The 15,312-nt window shown below is 47.6% G+C and overlaps 1 protein-coding gene across 1 annotated transcript in view; it reads right to left on the reverse strand.

Annotated features, from left to right (window-relative positions):
- The window catches only part of spsb4a (splA/ryanodine receptor domain and SOCS box containing 4a), a 65,982-nt gene that overhangs the window by 50,334 nt on the left and 336 nt on the right, over positions 1–15,312 (reverse strand). The window lies entirely within an intron of this gene.

Below are 15,312 nucleotides of genomic sequence, written 5' to 3' on the forward strand. Positions count from 1 at the left end.
GGAGATGGGCCGTGCTGAGCCAAAGGAGCAGAGATGTACAAAAGCTGACAGCAGGTGATGGAGACAGGCTTTGGCACCACACAAACACACACACACACACACACACACACACACACACACACAAACAGGAGGCCAAGGGGATCAACACACAATAAAGCCTGAGAGCTCACTGGCAGCGAACCCACGAAACACACACACAAGCACGCACACAAACACACACACACACACACACACACAGACCTGAGGGCAGATTTGATGAACAGCAGGTAGAAACATGGTCAAAAAAACGTCACAATGGGGGCAGCAACAGGGAATCAGCCAATCATCACGCAACCTGAGCGCACACACGCAATTAAGCTGGCAGGCAATGAGCTAGCTCTCGATCCTTGCCGCTCTCTGACACACACGAATGAGGCTTGTCTATCCTTCTGTTCTCACACACACACACACACACACACACACACACACACACACACACACACACACACACACAAACACACACACAATCTTAACATCAGCCGGGAACAGGTATATAATGAGTGGCTGTGCTGGCAGTCGATAGCATGGCTGATCAGGCAGAGTATAACAGCGCTTGTATTAATCCTTTTAGTGCTTCCAATCAATGCAGGAAAGCAGCACACTCACACACACACACACACACACACACACACACACACACACACACACACAAAATAATGCCCACACAAACGATCACAGACACACATTCACACCTACCTCACAGTCTAACATGCATACAGAAATGCGCACGTTCTTGCACAGACACACACATACAACCCCCACGGACACACACTTCTTCGATTTATCCTTTCGGTGCTCCAATCAATGGTGCCAAAGAGATGGCAGAACAAGGCCAGGGGAAGAAGAAAAAAAAAACAAGATTCATCGTTTCAGGGAGCAGAGTATGCAGCTAGCAGTGGTCTCCGTCTGAAACGGACGGGGCCTGTCTGCTCCATACCACAGCAAAGCCAGACAAGAATACAGGTGATCCAGTTTAAACGTCATGTCATACAGCCTAAGCTATTTCACTGTGCTCTGTTTGGCACGTTACCTCTTCGTTTTGCTGCTTCCAGTGGTTAATCCACAAATGAATACTTGCAGACAGAGATAACCTTCATGTACATGTCACTGTGCTCTAATTCGACCCATTGTAGCCTACATTCCAGTGTTGAACGTGGAATGTACAATGCACGAGCATTAAAGGTTTTGGCACTGTGATGACGTCACTGTTGTTGGCACATGCATTGACCAATCTGTCAAGCATACCGACCGCTTAAGAGAGAAGCTGGAAGTGCCCAACCAGCACACAAACATGAGCTTAGTCTACACCTACAATCACAAGTCTGCAAAAAACATTAACCTCCACATGGAATATTACTATTACAAGAAGCACTGCGTGTGTGTGTGTGTGTGTGTGTGCGTGTGTGTATCAAAGTCAAAGTCAAAGTCAGTTTTATTGTCACACAGCAGGACCCACAACACCACACACATGCATTTTGGCGGCGACACAGGACACACACACGCATGCTGATGAGGTCGCCGGTGAAATTGTCCTTCTGCTTTTTTAACCCATCCTGAAGTCCTTGTCCATCCACAAGGGGCTCCAGGAGCAGTGGGCAGCCTTTTTTTTTACGGCGCCCGGGGACCAGGCCAAGTGTTCAGTCCAATCCTGGTCAGGGACGGAGGAGATCGATCTTTCGCATGTTTTTGTGTTTGGGTTCTATACGGAGGAAACCCTTGTGAACACGGGGAGAACATGCAAACTCCACACAGAAAGGCCCAGGAGATAGCCCACCTGAGCACTGAAGGTCTGGGGAGGACCTGCCCCCCAGAGCCAACAGCGCCCCATGTGGGAATCGAACCCATGACCTTCTTGCTGTGAGGCGGAAGTGCAAGCACCTGAGCCACCGTGCCACTTTTTTTTATTTTTTTTTTTTTATGTTTATTTTGCCTCGGCCCATCCCTCTGGAGGGCCGTCTGGCTGTGTCTGCTAGAGGTCAGGCCAGCGCTGGGGGGTGACTGTTGCTCATCACTTTTCACCCTACCCCCTTAACCACCCCACCCCCCACCCCCCATACTACCAAAGACATAGGGTTAGGGTTATATATATGTCTACGCATACTACCCCCAGCCCCTTCCCGACCCCTGAGGTCCTGCCCTCCCTGCAGCTGCCGTTCCACTTATGACCCCCACCCCCCTTCCAAAAGCTCCCCGCCGTGAGGTCACCCCTCAAGGCAGACCCGCCCCCCCACCACGTACACACAAACACACACAGACACACACACACACACACACACACACACACGCACACACACACGCATACAAACACGGCCGCCCCCCAGTGCTCTGGCACGGCCTGACACACTTCAGTCCACAATGGCCACTCTCACCCCACGTCACTCAACAACCGTTCCTGCAGAAATAAATCACTCTCTCCCTCTCTCCACACGTCAGCGCCTGCCTAACTGCCCCCCCATTACATGTGTGTGAGGTATCCAGCATCCGGCATACAAACAGTTTCTCCACAGATCAGATGCTAACTAGCTAGCTCTTCACTGCAAGGCTAACTTCAATGACTTACTATTATTACTTATATTGTCTTTACTTCTGCCATTATTCCATTCACTCTTCAACTTCAACTTTTACCCAAAAAGACAGCAAGAAAAAGCGATATTTATTTATTAGGAGAAGAAGTAGACTCTTTCCTTTTATTCATGTTCTACTCTTCCATCCATACAATGTCAATAACGCAGACTTGAACTGAATTGAGAGTGATAGAGAGATAGATACGGACGGATAGACGAGTAGATGGATAGATAGATGGCCGGAGGGAGGGATGGGTGGCCAGGGCCAGTTTCTCTTGATGAAATATTCAGAGGCTGTCTTGCTCCTGTTACCTGCCTGGCCAGCAAGATGTGGTGACTGACCCGAGGTCTGCTTACCTCCACTGCAGTGCACCCTGTTTGTGTGTGTGTGTGTGTGTGTGTGTGTGTGTGTGTGTGTGTGTGTGTGTGTGTCTGCAACAATTATGAACTTTGCCCCATAAATACATTGATATTATGTTAATATGTTAATGGAGGTGTACGTTAGTGCCTGTGTGCATTTGCAATACGCAATGTGTTTGTATAGCCTACGTGTGTGTGTGTGTGTGTGTGTGTGTGTGTGTGTGTGTGTGTGTCGTGGTTGTGTCTGTTTGTGTAAGTGTGTGATCACTGCCAGACCTGCATGGTGCCTGTTGAATTATTAATGGACACTTTCCAGCTCTCCAGTAATCAAAAAGCATCAGCAAGCACTCCTCAGGTCACAAACACACACACACACACACACACAAACACACACACCATTTTACAGACTAGCTCTGCCCTGGTCAACTGCCAGCTGTGGCCTATCCCAGCATGCTCATCTGGGTCAAGGATCAATGGGTGGAGTCCAGCATGCCCCGCCTCGCTCTCCATCTCTCTCAGACCAACCTTCAGCCACCTGCTGGGTGTGAATGACAGGCCCACACCCCTGTGGAGAGCATTAACGCTGAGGAGGAGCCATTTAAGGCTGCCGATAAGCCACACGGATCTAAGCACTGCAGATCACTCAGAAGCGCTTAGGGGGGAGAGGACTACAGCACTAGAGGGGATGAGGAGAAGTGGTCAGAAGAAGCATGAAGACACATGCCCTGTGTTCTGATTAGTCTGATACTGCATGGATATGATGGTTTGCTTTGAGCGCACACACACACACACACACACACACACACACACAGGCAAGCAGACACACACATACAAACACAGAGTGATATGCACATGTGAGGTTTGCTGCAGGTTTAGAAGCCCTGTCTGACTGCCTCTTTTGTATACATGCAGTGTGAACTTGCGTCGCCTAAAGTGCTATTACTCTTTACGTGCTGGTCCACCACAGACCATACACACACACAGACACACACACACACACACACACACACACACACACTTCACAACGTCAAGGGTGTGAAGTAGCAAACAAAGCAGAACGAATGAAAAACACTGAAAAACACTGAAAAGGATGTCATCTGGCACGCTTCAGCAACCAGCGTTAGCCCTCTGGCTCCACGGCGGAGCCAGTCCAGGGAGAGAGTGAAGGAAGAACAGCAGAGAAGGAGGGATGGACAGTGAGAGCAATGGAAGGATGGTGAAGGAAAAGGAAGGGACATGAAGGGACATGATGAGACCGAGGGAATCTTGCCCCGGACATGGCCCCATCACCTTCTGCTCTTCAGACAGTCCCTGGCAGATGAGCATTCCCATTAGCCCAGAGATGAAACGCTAGCGGAAGAGAGGAGGAGAAGCACAGGAAGAAAGACGGAAACAAAAGAGAAGATCAAATGCGGTTATCATGACTTAAATTGATTAGCGCACAGGAAAGAGTCGGCTAATTGATGCCAGGGGGAGTCTGTGTATGGATATTTAGCGCCAGTTGCCACTGGTGTGAAAATATATGGCCGGGCTTCAGAGGGAAAACAGGTTGTGATTGTGGTGGTAATGTTCCAGCATCCACAATGGCTGACTATTACGCTTATAGAAATGATCAATCGGAATGATCAATCAGCAAAATGTGCACCAAAGCATTCATTACAGCGAGGAGCTAGTGAAGCCTTCCAAAGACAACACACAGACAGGTGAAATAGAGTCATGTGGCCCGGCCCGAGCAGGATCACTGTGTCACCCTATCTGAGGGCCTGTGTGGGGGCGTGCTGTGCTCACATCTAGACAGGAAATAGACAGCCTGACATAGAAATAGAGGCAAAGAGAGAGACAGAGAGAGAGAGAGAGAGAGAGAGAGAGAGAGAAATAGAGGCAAAGAGAGAGAGAGGAGGAGATGGCTACAGAAAGGAAGACTGACAGAGAGAAGAGTGAGTGTGTGTGCTGCTGGCGAGCCGGCTGGCCTGATTTTTCCCATCTCCTCTCCTGAGCTCAGGAATGCCAAGAGTCAACAAGCAGCTTCACACACACACACCAGAGGTGGATGAGGTCGTACACTCAATCACTCAAACACTCTTCAGCTCAGGCAGGGGGGGCACACACACACACACACACACACAAACACACACCAACCCAACATTCTATCTCAGCGGTATGCTTCAATTACTCACGATGACTTTAGTGAAAAGCCCGGGTATTTCAAGCTCTCTGCAGATCCTAATGTCTCTGGAAAAAAAAAAAATTGAACTTTGGCTACCATAACCCCAACCAACTCTATTCCTTTACTTATAAAAATCACAGATACATCAATTTTCATCAACAAATCAAAAGGGAAAAATAACAACTCTTTGGGCTAGTTTTGAGGAGCACATCTGTTAGGGTCAGGACAGACATAAACCACAGAGTTCTCAGAATGTTCAAAGCTATAGAACAATGGTTGCCTACGGCAGAAATCCATACAGAGCCCAGTCAATGCAGCCAAGCCTAAAGCTAAAGTATCGCTACAGGATGCTAGAGCACAATCCTTTATCTGGTCTATCAACAGTGGCTAGAGGGAGAACCAAGAGCGTCTGGTCCACTAAAGACATCTAAATATCCTTGTCCAAGCACACATGCTGCTATTCAAACGTTCTTTCAAAGTTCTGTAATTAGTTCTGAAGCGCTACCATTATACCCGATTAAGATCTTTAACAAATCACCCTCAGATATGATGCATGGTATCAGGCATCCAGATCACCCTCAGATATGATCCATGGTATCAGGCATCCAGATCACCCTCAGATATGATCCATGGTATCAGACATCCAGATCACCCTCAGATATGATCCATGGTATTAAGCATCAAAATCACCCGAGCCAACCTACAGAAAATACCAATGCTGCTTCACCATCATATAAATAGCGCTTAGGGCAAATCCATAACTAAAAAAAGCAGGAAAAGCAGGAAGCAGAGGCTTGGCTTCCATTGCGCCCTTGGAACCCCTGTAGGAGAATTCACTGGGTTTCCATGACAACAGGGAGTGATGGCATAGATAGAATATGATGCACAGGGAGAGCGTCTTTCATCACGTGCTGAGGAGGGGGAGGAGAAAAGGAATGAGGGAGAGAGAGAGAGAGAGAGAGAGAGAGAGAGTGAGAGAAAGAAAGGAGTGAAAGAGCGGGAGCAAGAGAAAGACGAGCACATGGAAAGTGGGCCACATGAAGAACGCTATAATGAGTTGACTCTAGACACCTCAAGGCCCAACAAGCCCCCGTCGCCACCCCCCCTTCACACACCCTCCACCCCCAGCGGCAGGGCTTGGCTGTCAGTTGAGTGCTGAATTTCCCAGGGGGCTGTGGGGTAGCGCTGGAGGTCTTCTCTTCTGGCTCTCCCAGTCCATCCTCTGTCCCTGCCTTAGGTGAGCAGTGGACCCAGGGACAGCAGGTGACGAGTGACAAGCCCTACCAACAGGTCAAGGAGAAATTCCTGCTGGCCAGACAGCTCTATGAGCATTTGACAGCCAGAATACATCTCATACAGGAGAGCCAGGGCTGGGTGGGAGAGGAGCAAGAGTCACTTCTGTGGCTGAGAACTGACCGTTTAGTTGTGTTTCTTTGGTCCCACTGGAAAAGAGTGGCCATGAACTCTGAGTCAGCAGTTTTAGTTTGAGGCAAGGGTGTCTCTCACACACACACACACACACACACACACACACACACACACACACACACACACACACACACACACACACACACACACACACACACACACACACACACACTGTGACACAAACACACACAGGTCTCCTTTCTTTGCACTCTGTGCCCTCTGAGTTGTCTGGGTGTCGGGGACCTGTCACACACTCTCAGCCTCAGTCTCAGCTCTCAGCCCTACAGGAAGCTCTGTCGCCACGACAGCTCACCACCGTCACCATCGACGACACCATCACTGCCTGTCTGGATGAGTGAGAGAAAAATGGGTCTTTCCATAGCCATCAGTCACAAAAGCTAAACCATTTCTCCTGTCATTCCTGTCTACATCCCTCCATCAGAGAAGAACTGAAACCTTTTCTATTACCAGAGGGCAATTATACGAGACACTCTAACTTTCCTCTCTTTTTGTCTGTCCTCTTTCTTACCCTCGCCCTCGCTCTCGCTCGCTCTGTTTGCCTGGAGGAGATATCTGGTTAAGGTGACCCTGGCTGAAATCAATAGCAACTCCTTCAATTAGTCAGAGACACATGAGGTGGGGCTGTAAGGTGAGCACTCTCCTGCCTTCCACACAGCCATCTGTTCAAATAAATACGGCGTCTGTGCTACAGGTGTGTGTGTGTGTGTGTGTGTATATATATATATATATGTGTGTGAGAGAGTGAAAGTAACAAGCTAACCATGCTAACAATGTCCACTGCTGTCATCATCATACCCAGCAGGACTGTATCAATAGACTGAAGAACACACACACGCAGTGCAAAGACTCACCTTAAATTCAGAAATGAGACCATTTAATGCAAGACTAGCTACCCCACAGATGACATTTCCTAGCATCCAAACATTTAAATATGTAAATGCCTCTAGTCTAGGGGTTGCAAGTCACCCAGCAGATCTGCAAGATGGATGGAAAAGAGAGACTGTGCCTCGTTTTCAACCAATCAAAGCAGATGCATGTTTTTGGAAGTTCCATAAGCAAAACCGTTTTGAAACACTGACCCCTGAAAACACACAATGACGGTCACCGGCCACCAATCAGACGGCCCCATTTTATCTGGGCTCACCTGATAGTGAAATCAACCCAACAGCCCAATCACTTTTGGGCAAATGAATGATTCAATGAGTCCTCTCTCTGTGTGTGTGTGTGTGTGTGTGTGTGTGTGTTTTTCAGCTTGTCAGCTTACCTTTTTTCTTCAAACCAAGAATTTCAGCTGACCTTTCAGAGAGGGACTTGTGGCTAGCAAACCAAACTCCTGTTTCCCAGTATGCTGTCTTTCCACATGAAAGCAAAGTACACATCGGCACTCTTGCAGACCACACAGAAATAGGAGAGTATAGAGCCTCAAGCTGGCCCACATGCTAGCCAGGTGTGGACCGGAAGCGGCCCACTTCAAGGCCGGACCCGTTTGAGTCATCTGGGCTCAGCATTAACATGAAAAAAAAATATTACTGTTCAAACCCAAGATGGCCTTCAAACAACAACAGCAGTAGCCATATCTCTCCACTTACAGTCAGGTTCACAAACACAGAGGTGTGGAAGCTAATGTTTCCACACAACCCTTCACTCACCCACTCACAGGTGTATTCCTATAGTCCCCACATAGTAGCATCATGGCTGAAACAGAGCTGGTTCAGACTGGATTAGCACGGATCGGAGTGATCCTAAGCCTTCAGCCACAACCTGCTCGGTGCCACGCTGAGTCAACCTCCACCCTTACCCAGCTCTCCTGATCTCTCCCTCTGCCACACACACACACACACACACACACTAAGGGCACAGGTATGCTTCAGCATTTTTGTCTCCAAAGTATACTAGTTTTGCTCTTCCGGCCACATCTCTCAGAGCACAGGCTCAATCACTCAATAAGGCTACTCACTGTTTGAATACTATCTCTATGTTGTGTAAATCTACAACAAAACCTTTAAACTTTTATAGGTGTACAGTTTTCTCTGCCACTTCATAACTATTTACTCCTCTCTCCAAATCTCAATCGCTACCTACCTTAAAATCCTGTTGCTGCTGAAGCAGGAGATAAACGAAACTCTCGAAATATAAACGGGTCTTAAGTAGTTTTATCCCCAGGGATCAAAGACACCAATAAAATGTGCATCTGAACTGTGAGTTGCTTTGGATAAAAGTGTCTGCTAAATGAAAATAAAATAAAAAATTTAAAAAAAAATCGCAATTTTTTGTTTTCTCATGACCCTGAGCAAGTGCTTTAAAACTTGCAAGCAAATGTGCAGTTGGCAGGCACAAGTTCAAGTGGACAAACCATGTTGATGCTGCGCGGACTGCGCTGATAAACTAAATGTGCGCCATGCACACCGTGTCCGTGGGAGTACACTAACTGCCTAACCCAGCTCTCCTGATCACCCCCCTGCCACGCGTGCACAGCGGCAGACACAGTGGGGTCTGACCTAGTTTCCACTCTTCTCCGCCACCCCTCCTCCAAAAAGAAGAGCAAAAACTGAATCAATGAATAAAACAAGAGGAAAAAAAGTAAGTCGCACACATATGGTGTGTTTGTGTGTGTGCTTTTGTTACGGTGCAATACACTCCACTTCTTATCAGCTTAATGTTGTCTCTAGATCCGTGACCTGGGTGAGCCGGTGCTTATCCTGGCTCCGCTGGCAGAGGCTTTAAAGAGGGCCAACTCTTAAAGGTATATCATGGCTATATGGTGGCTTTCCCCTGCCCCCCACACACCAACCTACAGGCTGCCTCTGTTAGGTCTCATTTCACTGACACACACACACACACACAGACACACACACACACACTGCTGAGCCAGGTCACTTTGTGTCGTCAGATTACTGAATGAATGTCCTGTGTGTGTGTGTGTGTCTGTCTATGACGTGCATGAGGGTAGAGTTACTACACCAGCACCATTAAGAAACTGACACCGAGACAGACAGTTGTTTACTGCAAGTGTGCAAAAAAAAATACACAGAGAGAGAGACTGAGAAAGATTGATCAAGTTATCCCGCCCTTTTAAACTTTGCTTCTCTTTTTCTCCCTCTCCAATTTCTCTAATTCCACCTTTTCCTTTTAAGAGATTGGGAGAGTGAGAGAGAGAGAGCAAAAGAAAGATGCCAATCCTTCTCATTTCTACTGCCGGTCTCGGAGCACATCTAGGCAGGCCGGGTGCACCAACTCTTCCATTCGCCGACCGATGGGAAGCCGTGGCTCCAGAGCTCGCTATTTTCCAAGTTTACCTTCCCCTTGGCTCAGCGTAGGTGAGTTTGTGTGTGAGCTAGAGGGAGGGAGAGCACAGACAGACACACACCTGTTCGTCTGGAGCTCAAGTACCCGTGCAGATGGCACATGGCTTTTTACCGGCTTTTCGACAAGACTCCACAGTGACGAAGCAATCCCATAACCACTTAAAGAGAGAGCGGCGGCAGACGCTGGAGATCGATACTAAGCCAACCCACAAATGAAAACTCAACAGACCACAAACCTGATTACGTGCGCGCTCACATTGAAGTTAAATACATAAAAAAAGCAATGAGCTACAGCATGTAATTATACGTGTTTGGACAAATTGGATTCTACCAGGCGGAGAGTTCATACAGAGCAGAGGGCTGTGTGTGGTCGATGTTTTGGAATGGGAAAGATGGAGCAGAAAAAGGCTGTGTGTGTGTGGGTACGGAACTGGCCAGGGTCTGGCACACAAGTCTTATTCTCCAGTCACTGGTGGCATCAATCATTCATGCAGCTCCTCCCTCTAAACACAGCAGCTTCCTGTGTGGGTTGCTGGGGTGAGATCCCCATGGCAGAATCCAGATCCCACAGCACACTCTATGTAGGAATACCAGCATATAACAATGTGCATATGTACACACAGACACACACACACACACACGAGGACCCACACACTCATATATCAAATATCAATGTCACATGTCTGAGAGCTTGAAACGGACAAGCGTAATTCTTCCCCTCACTGCCCATTCAGGGTCGTGACCCCAAGTAAGGTTATTCTAATGGACTCTACTGGACCACACTTCTCTGGTTATGGTATCTTTCTGAGAATTATCTCCATCACTTTCAAATCCACAACAAATATTATTGCAAGTCTTCTGCAGCTTTTCTATGCTATTTACAATAAACTCAGTCATTACTAAGAAAAACACCCCTTACATAATGATTGAGTATAAAGGTTACAAGTATGTGGTCAAAAGTGTTTTATGGGCTTCAGGTGCCACACATCCGTCACACATGGGAGGCTGTAATTCCTCCGCCTGGAAGATCTGATTGGCCTTGAAACACTCATGGATCTGTGTGTCAACAGTCAACACTCATTCTCAAACAGCACTTGAAGCATCCCAACGCACTACAGTGTGTACTTGACACACCTTGAACTTCATCTAACATGCAACCATGCTCCCCTGACATCACAGCACCATCAGTCCATCCATCAATCCTCCTTAGAGTCTGGTCTCAGGTCAGTTTTGAAGGCCTCCACATTCACAGAGACACTCGTTGCCAACACAGAGCCATCACGCTATCGCCTCAAGAACAGGCACAGAGACACACCAGAAGGCATGCCCTATAGACCGGTTCGATGCTTCTGAAAAGGTAGAAAAAAAGGAATAAAGCAAAAATAGGAAAAAAAGAAGAAGAAGAAGAAAAAAAAAGGGCGGGGGGAGAAAGGCAAAGGGCGGTGAAAGACAGACAGTGAGCGATGTGGGCTGAAAAGAAAAGAAAAAAAGGCCCCCAAGAGAGAAATAAAAATGAGGAGCTCATGTCATTTAAATGCAAATACAAAAGTGAACATACTAATGGAGCAGCGTGCCGGGCTTCATTTAGAAACACTAGCAGCCGGCGGAACTAAAGAAAATGACTCGTGTCGCACCATTACTCACGCGCGGGGTTCTGTGTATCTCCCCTCGCGCTCCCTCATCGATTTCACCGACAACATGCTTGCCTGGTGCACTAAACTACTGGGAAGTCTTTAGCTATGGCAGAGTCATGGCTAGGAATAAAGAATAATATTAATAATAAATAACGCACAAGAGAGCTTGATCCAGCTCTGGCCAGGGTAGAGCCCGAGGGATTAAAGCCGAATTGAGACACAATCCTCGGTGTAGGCTATTGATATAATTTCATGTTGCTTTTGGGTAAGTACCACTGCAGCAGGGGCCAGAATGACTCATTACACAGTAGTGTCTAATCAGGAAAGACAAGGTTGGCGCCCGTTCTGAATAATGTTACTTTTACCATGGTCAAACACTACACTGGTTGTTGTGTTTGCATTCTCTCAAAAAAAACATTGAAACGTTGCTATTTCCCCAAAACAATTCCACATGGCTGTTGGTGTGATATTACCAACAACATCATAACAACACACACACACACACACACACACACACACCCCCCCTCACTGATCTTAGCGATCCGATCATATTGGCCCACGTCCTTCATGAAGTGGCCAGTCGTTCCTTAAACACCCACTAGCTTAAACATTGGTAAGCCCTGGACGGAGGCCAGAGTGTGAACAGTGGACAAATAAGTAATGGGGACACTTCTATAAGCCTGAAGATCTGCTTTCCGCTCCCTCAGGTTACAGTAGACTTCTGAACACAGTTGTTTGGAAGGTGGGGTGGGGGATGTAGGATGGTCTGTGTGTGTGTGTGTGTGTGTGTTTTCGCTGAGCTGCCATTCCCCTACTGTGCCTGACAACAGCAGATCAGCACAGCACGTTTGAGGACTGATCACAGACACAGAGAGAAAGAGAGAAAGAGAGAAAGAGAGAGAGAGGGAGGAGGAGAGAGAGAATGCCTAAAACCTGCCTGCCAGGCAGTCGAAAACAACCCAAAAATACCCATGGATTTGGAAATAAAGGGGAGGAAAGATGAAAGGAAACCCATTCCCTGCAAACATTCGGTTGCATCACATCAGAGCAAATATGTACACCCTGAATTAAGTAAGCCGAAACAAAAGTGTTTAACAAACAACAACGACAACATAGACAAACTCTAGCAGCCATGTTGACTTCCCTCGTCCCCACTAGGGGTGTGTTCAAAATATCGATACGGGGATACATCGTCGCGGGCCTCTTTACGATGCGTGTATCGATACGGAGGGGTCAGTATCGATACTTCACGTTTTTTTTTTTTTTCTTTCTTTGTACAGCGTCTACTTGGTTTATGTGCCTGCCTGCATACTTTGCCCATCATCCAGTTGATGGTATAATTTGAAAGCAGAGTTTCTGTAGAATCCACATGAGGTGACAAATATGTTATGATGTACTGTCAAGGAGTTACAGGCAATTTTTTTTTGTTATAAGCCTAAAATATCGGGATACGTATCGTATACGTACGTATCGCATGTATCGCGATACATATCATATCGCGACCCCTGTATCGGGATGCGTATCGTATCGCGAGGTGGTTGGCGATACCCACCCCTAGTCCCCATATGACTAATACTCTCCCCACCCATTTGACTGGTCTGCCAATATAAAAGGCAGATTTTGAAAGAGAAGGAACATCAAGTCGGACAGTAGATGGATCCCATCTGTCAGTTTAAGTGCTGTGGGTTCTCCCATAACTCAGATTTATTTTCCCAGTGACAGCCAGAGATGAGGGGACGAAAGGAGGGGCAATTAAGCGAGGCATTTCCAGCTCGACAAACACAAGTGAGGCAGTGAGAGAGAGAGAGAGAGAGAGAGCGGGAGAGAGAGAAAGAGAGCGAGAGAGAGACACTGAAGACCATATGATGGATCACTTCAGCGGGGTCGACAGGGGGATGTGCACAGCCACCCAGGTAGATGCTGCCCATCACACACACGGCCCGGACGAGGGCCAGACTCAGGCCAGTACTGCACCAGAGTCAACACTTCTCAGAATCCTCTTCTCCAGCTGTAGCTAGCTGGGCCGATCCTTCCATCTCCATGGTGTCCCCAGCATCCCCACCTCCCTCTTGGACAAGGGCCATCCATCATGAGTCGCCACCCCGCTGGCCACGCCAAATCAGCCAAATTAAAATGGGGGCTCACCATAGGGCACCTGGGCCCAGCTCCCTGTGGGTCTCATACCATCCAAACTCTACCAGCAGCCAGCTGCTGCCAGTCCTGACCAGCCCAGGCTGCCAGCAGCTGAGCCCACTCCCGGTCATGACTGGGTATCTGTATCTGCCCCTGCGCTGCGCTTTATGGCTGTAGAGCTCCACAGTAAAAGAAGAGGAAGCCTCCAGTCACACAACCCCCCCACCCCCAGAGGGCCAACAATGGAAGAGCCCCAGCTGCTGGGAGGGTAGGGGGGGGGACACACACACGCTGGAGGTCTGCCTGACAAAAGGCAACCCCTCTTTGCCTGATTGAAACACTACGTGAAATGCTGGAGAGGAAACAGTGCCTAATTACACACAATCAGTTCAGTTCACCCACGTATCAAATGGCCAGATGGCTCACTTTGCTCAGGTGATACAGTGCATGGACTGATTCTTGATGTTGTGGCTTCTCTAGCTTTAGGGGTTTTCATCACTCCTGCTTGCTTGTGTTGTTTTAATGCTGTAGATTGGTGTGAGAAATCCCAAGATGTGAAGGCAAAAATTCAGAGGCAGCTAAATTGGGAGTCCAATCCAAGGCCACCTCCTTTATGGAAGTCTGACATCTTGCAACCCATTCCCAGGTTTGTCAGTGTGGAATCCATTCTGCATGCAAAGTGTTGCAAAGCCGCAAATGGAACACATAAAAGGTTCAGACTACTGTGTGAACTGGAGAGAGTCCTCCTTAGGTTGTAACTGACTGTGAATCCCTCCAGAAGAGAGGGAAAGGGGGAAAGGGGGGGAGATGAAGCCCTGATAAGCTAAAGGGACGTTCATAATATGGTGCACTAATCTTTGGAGTTGAGAAACAAGTTTAAATGTGGGGGGGGGGGGGGGGGGGGGGGGGGGGGGGGGGGGGGGGCAGACCCAGGCACGGTACACATCGGCCGGCCCTATTTATTGACGTATGATTGACGTATCTATCGCTAAACATGGAGATGAGCCGGACATGGGCAGCTGAGGCAAATGAAGAAATCAAAGGAGGACAATTTGCAATCTTATTTCCTCATGGTTGGCTCATCTGATGAACAACCGACATGCATCCCTGATGACTTGCAGTTTTACTATTTTAAAACTCTGAAAAGCCCAGAAACATTTTTATGAGAAATGTCGCTCATCAATAGGACACAACCAGGGGGCAATGGAAGCATGTAAATGGTCAAATGAAAAATGGCCTTAATTCACCAGCAAAACACCAAATTTCCCAATCAATGAAAACATGTGGAAGGATCAACATATCCGTCACCACTTAGCCAAAAATATATAGTCCAGAGGTCACAACAACAATGTTAAGTAAGTGAAAATGTTTTCGCTACTGAAGTTACCAAACCTATTGCCAACTTAATAACGCAAATCGTATTTCATACCGTTCTCATAGGGTTAGTCATAGTGCTATAACTACTGTTAAAAAGGACAAATAATATATGCCATTTTTATGTTGTGTTTCAGTATCCAAAATACAATGACCTCGAGGTGACTGGTACGTGTTTACTTAATGTTTGCAAGGCTAAAGAAGACAACAAAGTATAGAACTGCACTTCACACAAAAGCCGTGGGACATCAGCCCGTGCATCGTCGGTGTTTGCGGGCTAGCCGTAT

This window comes from Sprattus sprattus (genome assembly GCF_963457725.1).
Source record: "Sprattus sprattus genome assembly, chromosome: 4".
Taxonomy (NCBI): Eukaryota; Metazoa; Chordata; class Actinopteri; order Clupeiformes; family Clupeidae; genus Sprattus; species Sprattus sprattus.